This window comes from Cupressus sempervirens, chromosome 6, assembly GCF_028749045.1.
Source record: "Cupressus sempervirens isolate cs-2001-9-10 chromosome 6, ASM2874904v1, whole genome shotgun sequence".
NCBI lineage: Eukaryota > Viridiplantae > Streptophyta > Pinopsida > Cupressales > Cupressaceae > Cupressus > Cupressus sempervirens.
The window spans coordinates 122738697-122748018 of record NC_143123.1 but is presented as its reverse complement, the minus strand read 5'-3'; positions in this window follow the sequence as shown (position 1 = coordinate 122748018).

The window sequence follows — 9322 nt, the reverse complement described above, 5'->3', positions numbered from 1 at the left end:
GGCTCTCTTCACAAAATTGATCATGTATTTGTACTATATTGTACTAACATCAAGTTCACATCAATACTAATAATACAAGTGCATATCACAACATTGTAACATTACATGACAATGCCATGCTTCTTACAAATAAAAAGTGTCTTCTTAATACCCAACTACTTAACCAGTCAGCCTTCATTTCCTTGAACATTTCCCAAAATTCAAAATTACATTTTTCTAAGTGAGGGTCAACATCTAGGATATCACCCCCACCTTGTTAAGTCATTGTTTTGGTAAACCAAAATAATCCCTTAACCAAAATGTCCTTACTCCATTATATTCTCTATTGTGCATGTTCAACCTATACCTATAAAACTCACCATAAATATGTTTGTACATCAAATATCCTTAAGCACTCTTAACCATATCCATATTGCATCATATACTATCATGCCTCAACTATGCATAACCTCAACTACTTCTAGTAAATTGTGCTAAACCAAAATTCATAGTTGTTCACTATTTTCCTGAATTATACTTAGACAATTTTCTAAGTTTAATCATTCAAAACTTAATCTTATGTTTTTCCTTCTTCATAGAAGATATATGTTTCCATAAATAAAAATTCTATATAATCCTTACATATTCTCCTAAATAAATTTAAAATAATTATGTGGGTTAAAAGAAGTCATGGGTCTTGGATAATTAGGCTATATTAGGTATCCATTTACAATAATTTCCCTAATGACAAGGATTTAGACCAAGACAAAAGAGAAGCCTCCTCACAAATAAAGAGAGTATACTCCTTCAAAGAGAGAGTAATGAGGATCATGCAAAGAACATTAAAAAATCCACACTTGTATCAAACTACAAGAAAAAATCATGACGAGAATGAAGAAGAGGATGAGTATGTTCCCTACAACAACTAAAGAAGAATATCCTCATCAAAGAGAAGATGTATGCAATCATTAGTATCATATTGATGCAAAATGGACTCTATAAACAAACAAGAGACATCTGGCAGAAATTATTTCCAATGAATTAAGTCGAAAATAAATAAATGATCATGCTAGAAAGAACCACTAAAAACTTTTGATGAAGCAAATTTGAACTCTAAATAAACAATGGTTATAGGATATCAAAAAATTCTCACTATTATCCAAAAGATACATGTCACTATGGAAATATCATGTTCAAATGAAGATACATCATCTCCATTTAACTTTTGAGTGACGGTCCAATTAGTAAAAGGGCACTCAATGTGATCCATGTGGTGTAGAGTTTCCTTAGAAACACAAAAACTATTAGTTCATATACCATTTCATTATTGTTAAACCATGCAATATTTATTTCATGCTTATTTGGCTCAAGAATAAGTCCAAGGAGATAGGGAAGTATATGATGCAGAAGGTAATAATTTTTTATCCCTTGTTTCCTAGAAAAATAATTCTCTAAATTCAACTTGACAATTGAAGGATGAAACTAATTATTAAGATACACAAGTAAACCCCCCATCAACCCATCAATTAAGCTATATCATAGTTCCCAATTACACAAATGATTAATCAAAAGACACAAGAGCACCAATACACATCATCCTTTTCTCTAGTCTCACAAATCACCCCTCCTCATTCCCAAAAAATTACAATGTCAACAATGTATACATATCACTAGTAGAAAGCTTTCTCCAAATCACAATAGTTTTAAGGCCCACAATGGAATAATATGCAGCACAAAATCTCAAAACCAACTACATAGTTTAGATTCACACTAGCTTTAGAATGCAAAATTCATAAAGAGTGACAAGGGAAACATGAATAGAAAGTATGTTAATCTGAATATATGCATTTGATTTAATTGTATTATATTGTCTAGTTGATTGACTTGCCTTATTGCCTAGTTTTTGTTGGATAACTATTTTTTAATTATTAAAAATTGCATCTATTCTTTGATCAATAACATCAAATTTTGGTGTTCATCTTCTCTTACTGACATGTGATATGGTTAAGGATGGCATTTTTTTTTTCCATTTTACACATGATTTTCAAGGCATATATGGTATGCATAAGTCATCAACCACCATGGATCAAATCATAGAAACAAGTTTAGATCCTCTTGTTGGTTCTTAATGTTGTGCAATACATGGAAGAGTATGCAAGAGTTTACACAAAAGTAAATGTTAGTGTTAATGCTAATGACAATGAAAACATGTTCAAATAAGATAAATCCCTTCTAATACACATTAAATACTTTTGAAATTTTAGGTTTGAATTCTTTGATTTGAAATTATTGAATTTTGAGGGCTTCTAAAGCTCAATACAAGTTAAAATCTATTTGGGGATTCATTACTCGCAATAAAATCTTTGGAATTAAAAATATAAGTAAAAAATACACCACATGAGGTTGAATATTAGAATATGCATCATTTTTGGATGCGATGATTCTCCCATACTAGGTAGATATAATTACACACATGCAACACCTTGAAAAAAGTATTTTTCACATAGAAACCATTGGTTAGAGGGAAAACCACTGTAAAAGTTAGTACCCACACTATCTCAATACTATAGCAATAAGTTTTCATGTTTGGAGCATTACATCTATTTAGTTAAGGGTCAACCTGGTTAAGGGTATTCAAACATGCAAGGAACTTACAATAAGACCTATTAGAATCTACCTAGTTAAGGAATTTGATGACTCCTTCTAAGAGTCACCTTGTTAGATGAGTTTGATCTTAAAACTTGTTAAGATCCTACACAATCAATTAAGAGTGACCCTAGAGGATTTCTCTTGTCAATTTGTTAAGATTTTCAAGTAACTGTTAATCTAAAAGTTGCACTCAATGCATAACATATCCAATAATCTCTTGATCTCCTTTGTTCTAGATTTCTCCTGACACACTTAACTACTTCAAAAATACCATAAATCACACTAACTCTTATTGTGCATCAATCTTTCAATCACTTTTATATTCCTCTTAAGGTGGTGGAACAACCCTAAATGTGTTATCCTTAGTTTTAAAATAATAATTAAATTTAATGAGTAAGTGCTAACTTCTTAAATTATATTCCTTTTTGTCAACCCAGTCACTTTGACTTTTCAACAATCATCATACTCCTTACCAAATTACCTAATGTATACAAATATACTCTACTAGTCAACTATTCTTCACACTATGACCTATAAAACTCATCAAATTTTTACTTCCTCTGACTTTCTTATAAATATTCTTCACAAATCACTCCATATGTCTTTGAGGGACATATCCTATAAACAATTTTTCATAATTCCTTAAACTAGTTACCGCTTATCCAATTTACTATAACTAGTTGTATTTACTCAATACACACTACACTTAACCATTATATCTATCTGATCAATCTTATCACAAGTATAGTTGATCTATGGCTTGTAGATCATCTCGCTACCAACAATGACAACATATGAATAATATTCAAACCAATTTAACTCATCCAATCCTTTTGAACATCATCATCATGCCAACAATCTCCTCCTTTGGCATTGATGGTAGCACAAAGAAATTTTGTATCCAAAAACAAAAACTATCAAAAAAATTGAGTCTCTATGAATCTCCCTTAGGTGATCAACACTTGTTCTTCATTTAGATGGAAAGACTTAACATACTTTATATACCACTCTTGTTTCACATGCACTACCTGGTATAGAATTCTCCTCATACCATTTTATAAAACAATTCTCCTAGTACTACTTCCCTTTTGACAACAATGAAAAAGTTGTATAAAACTTATCAAAAATGAAAACATGTATTAATGGTAGGCTCAAATCCTCTTGAACACCTTCTCAAAATTGGTCTTCAATACCTATAAATCAGTCTCCCATGCCTTCCTCAATTTTTTAGTCACCAAAATCTAATGACACAATAGATATTGCAATTTCTATGCCCATGTCTAATAGGGCTAAGAAAACCTATGCATGCTTAACTCCTTTTTGCAAAATATCTAACTTTGGAATCAGTAGACTCTTCAATTAAATTATATGTTTAATCCTCTTCTCCTTTTCACTACTAAAATTTTTGAGCTTATGATTTACCATACTAACTAATGCTCCAAAACTTATGATTGATTAATTAATAGGATCACAATTAGAAATTAACAACCTAAGATCCTATTTAGATTCAAACTTCTTCCTATCAATATCCATAGTCTTACATTCTTACACTCTCATCTTGATGATGGATCATGGAGTATGATCTGAAATTTTCATGTCAAAAATTTGTACACAATCTTTCCAAAAATACAAATACGCATAGTAAAAATAGATTTGAGTATCTTATCACCCACTATTAACTCTTCCTTCAATTGATTAACTTCCACAATCAATGCTCCTTGGTCCAACACAATATTTTGTGCAAACTTATCTAATATTTTCTTCTCATAATATCTCTACATAATGTGAATAGAAACATCCTCCAAACTTTGTATTTGTTCACCAGTCACTTCCCCCAAATGTCCTAATTGTTCAGTCAATATGGCTTTCTCATCACACTTTACTTGTGGCTCTAAAATAAATAATATATTGCTAGTAGATTCTGTTGGAAATATTCAAGATATGACAGGTTACTAAGAGGGGAGGGGTGAATCAGTAACCTTAAAACTTTTCTTTAAATTTACTACACATCCATCTATGCTACTACATACATTAGTTCTGAAACATAAAACATTCATTACACAAAAGAACAGAATATTTTGGTGACCCAAAAACCTTCCAAATAGAAAGTAAAACTGGCGTGGGGATGATACCCACAAAACTTCAATACTACAGCATAAAGTTGGCCTGTTAAGGCTTACATTGACCACTTCTAGTGATCTGCCCTATTAGGAGCACAAATGACTACTAGGTCCACCTTGTTAGAGGATTTACAAGCATACAATGAAGTATGTACTCGGTTAGGAGATTTATACAAAGAGTGTTAATTCTACCTTGTTAGAGGATTTAGAAAACTGATTCACCTATTAAGATGAAGTAGTGGATCTACTTACAACTGATTGCTGATAAGATCCTTTATGCACTGATCACCTTATGTGATGAATATAACTTTTCTACCTCTATATTGACCTTGTTGTATTCCTTGAACTACTATTGAAAATCCTTCACAGATACTTTTCAAAATTACTTCACATTACTTTGTTATTCCTTCATATATTTGATATCTTACAATACATCTTACATATATACCTTTCAAATTTACAAAATTGCAAGTTCGGCCAAAATACAAGTGAACAAATACATTACAAAGTTGGCCCAATAGTAAATAACTCAGGTTTACTGAACTGACTCGGTGACCTTCTTATACACGACATCCACTGCATTACTCAGCATCATCATGCACTCAGTAGAAGTGAAGGCTCGGTCCATACTAATCACTCGATGTAGTTCTAAACTTGATAACCACTGATGACTCAATAGATGTAGTGTCACTCCGTAGATACTGCACACTAAGTTTACCTTGCTTCACTCGGTAAACATTGCTTCTTACAATGCTTGGTTTACACTGAATCTCCATGACACAAACTTACTGCTCAGTAGACACTATGAAGCATGGTAGACATTGAAAAACTTGGTAGACACTGCTGGTCTTCACATTGCCTGTATTTACTCGGTAGCTTCAGGAATGCTCGATGTAAACTACATAATTGCTAAGCTTATAACGTAACCATTGGATGCTTGGTAAGCATTCAAAATTGAGTAAGTGTTGTCACTAATGAAAAAAATAATCATAATGCCAAAAATCTCCCCCTTTGGCATTAGTGACAAAAACACTTATGAACCAAAACTTATGTTAACTGACATTCTGATTTTGATTTACCAAAATTGATCTTTGTAAATCTGCTATATATACATATCTTACATATCTCCCCCATACATATGGAATACACAGCTTTTATCTATACATATGTCAATTTATTTTTATTTCTTCACAAGTCTCTTTTACTCCCCTTGCCCTCTTCTCTTGTTCATCTCATACTCCCCCTTTTTGACAATAATGCCAAAGAATATATAGAATAAATTCAAATAGAGACACTAAAATGTGAGAGAAATTTGGAGTGTACCTTGAGAATAAGAGACAATGTCTTATCCCAATTATCTTGCAAAATTTTGTAGGTGGAGAGAGCCACTTGAACTTCTGCAGAAAGTTCAATCATATGATCTACTATAGAAAAATTGTTGTCTTGAATCAATGTTTTTGAATAGGCAATATGTTTCTCCATTTGGTCCATGACTGGAAGCATCATATATTGGATGTCAATCAGTGTAGATCTTATCTTGGCTTCTTCTCTAAGTAACTCTGCCTGCATTTCTGACAAAAATTTCACCTTCATGTGATGTGAAGAGCTTGAACTATGATCAAGCTATAACTTTTGAGCACTAGCCTTCATTTCCACATCTATCTTATTTAATTTTTCTTTAACATCCTTGGTGTACTCAGTAACATCACAGAGCTTTCCAAAAAGTATTATTACATTTGTAAAAGATTGCTCAAGGTTGCTCAAAATTGTGGATAATTCTACCTATTTTATTGCAATGTGTTGAGCAATGTGCTCAAGAACCTTATTGTCAAATTTCTTCTCTACCTTTTCAATGAGCTTCTCTTGCCCAGAGGTGTCCTCATTGAACTTATTTATAACCTCTTCTAATTGTAACAAAATGTGTTGAGATGGATCAACATCAACATCAATAGCTTTAGTAATTATATTTTTGGCATTCTTGATTATTGTGTATTCTATGTCCTTCTCTTCTATTAGTTGCTTCTGCCTTGCCTTTAGCTCTAAACGTTGACTTGAGGCAATGTCTAAATCTATCTTGGGAATAATAATTTCTTTATCCAAGTCTAAATTTTCATCAATTTCCTTACCAGTAAATAGAAGTTTTAGAGGAGTCTAAGGTTTTACTTCGATGCTTACTTCCTTGGATTTAGAAATAGGAACAATAGTTTATATAGATGGACTAGCAGAAAAAACTTGAATTCGTCCAACTGGAGGAAAACTAAGAGAAGTACCAACTGTATCCAAAATTGATGTGTTTCCAAAAAATGATGTACCAATAGGTAAAGTATAGGCTAGAATATTTATAATTGAAGTACTAATAGAGATTGGTGTAGTCAAAGCTGTGGTAGACAAAATTGTAGAATGGGCTATCGAACTTACTATGCATGAAGCAGAAGAAGTTGGCACAGTTGATGATGCTATGATTGATTGCTCGGGTGTTGATGAAGAGGGTTCCAACTCGGTAGATGAAGTAATTGATACTTCCATAGAAGATGCCTAGAGCTGTGGGGTGGTAGGAGCAGATGATATTTTTGATGTAGATGCAATCAATCCTATTGAAGTTGTCTCCAACCCTTATGATGTTGCCAACTTAGGTGGAGAGTGAGGAAGGGAAGCAATGACTTCTACTGCAATCTTCATTAGGTCATCTTCTTCATCCACTTCCTCCTTGTCTTCCTCTTAAGATTCTTCCCGTTTCTCTTCATCATCAACCTTTAGTGCCTGATAATCTCCAATATCAATAATAGCACATTGAGTGTTGTCATCTTCTTCATCATCACTATCACCATCATCATCCTTGATCACAACTGGATCGTCACTAGGCTTATGCAAATGATAGATATTTTTCCACATGTTTATTGAATCTCTTACAACATACTCAATGTCCTTAATTAGAATCAAACATGTGTGAAATCTAATCATCATTTTACCTTCATTATTCTTCATGGCTGCCTTTACTTTTTCCTCAGTGAGATTTGGTAATAAATTCTTCAAGGATTGTTCATAGATGTCTTTTTTTGTTTGTGTGGTTGATTCCCACCTCGATTGCAATCTTACTAATAATTCTTTTGAGATCTGAGGAGCAATCTAGTCTAGGGAATACTTCCACTTTCCCATTTTGGTGAGTACCAACTCCTCAATCTGCATCTTCTTTGCATTAGGTCTGGTTTCAAACTTTAGAGCTTTGAAGTTTGTGATGCTAGCTCATTCTTCCATCTATTTCAACATTTCTTGGAAGGTAAGTTGGGGCTTGTTGAATACTACTTCACCTTTATTTTTTCCTTTGCCTCTCTTGGTGAAAATAGCTATGGAGGCCTTTGGAGGTTTAGTAATGATAACCCTCCCTTTCTTCTTTGTTGACTCTGCCTATTTTATGATTCTTGCTCTTCATTTTCTTGTTCTTAATCCTCTTCTTCATCCTCTCCTTTTCCCTCAATAAGCATTAAGGTACCAGTGATAATTTTCATCTTAGCAATCTTTCTCTTACCTTTGCTAATTGCTTGAGGTAGCTTAATTTCTAATTCAATCCTGGCTTTTGCCTCATCATAAGTACCAAAGACTGGTTGCGTGGGATCTACAGGCTCATTTATGAGTGCTTCAATGATGTCCCTGGTTTCATCAATATTGACCTCATAAGGGAGAGGTTTCACCCATGCAACTCAAGGCCTGACTGCTTGAATGTATACTCTATGACAGTCTACCAAGAAACATACATCATCTTTATAGTCCTCAACAAGTTTAGGAGGAATCTTGAACCTATTGTTCATTCTTTCTTTGAAGTCTTCAAAATAATTATCCATTATACTATCAAAGTTTACACCCATTTTTGCTATAAACTCATTTATCTAATACAAAATGGGAACATCCTTTCTCTATATGATATAACCTTTGGATGGAAAGAATTTTTTCACATAAAAGAAGAGACAGGTTAACAAAGAATCAAATTTGGAGGGATTGTTCTTTGATGACCTGATGCTATCCATATTCTTGTTTACTTGCCTTAGTAGTAGCTTTGATAGGTCATATTTCAATTTTTTCTTCACAACTTTGAATGCTAAGTCTACTGCCTCACATGGCATGTTGTTCAAATGACTAGAATTGTAAATCTTGTGAGCAATTACATGAATTCTGAACCTCAACTCTACATCATTAATGGTGCTAATTTTCAAGCCTCTACCATCCCACTTGGCTAGGGTTTTCTTTTGAAGTTCATCTCGACCTAGGGTTTTGGTGGATTTAGCTTTGCTTAGAATGGGAAGGCCAGTAATCTTGTGAATCATCATTTTGGTGATCAATACGAGTCGCTCCAGCCATAATTGACCATTGTGAACACAACTAAGAATATACCTAATCCATTTTATCTGAAAGCTTCTTAGCACGTGTGATATGTGAGTCAACCCTTTTGTTTCCAAATGCTTGTGCTCGGGTTTCAATGAGCCATCAACATGCATTTCTTCTAAAGCACTATCCATTTCTAGGGTTCCTATCTCTTGAATTGAACATTTAAAATGAGTGTGAATATTGTTAATCAGAAG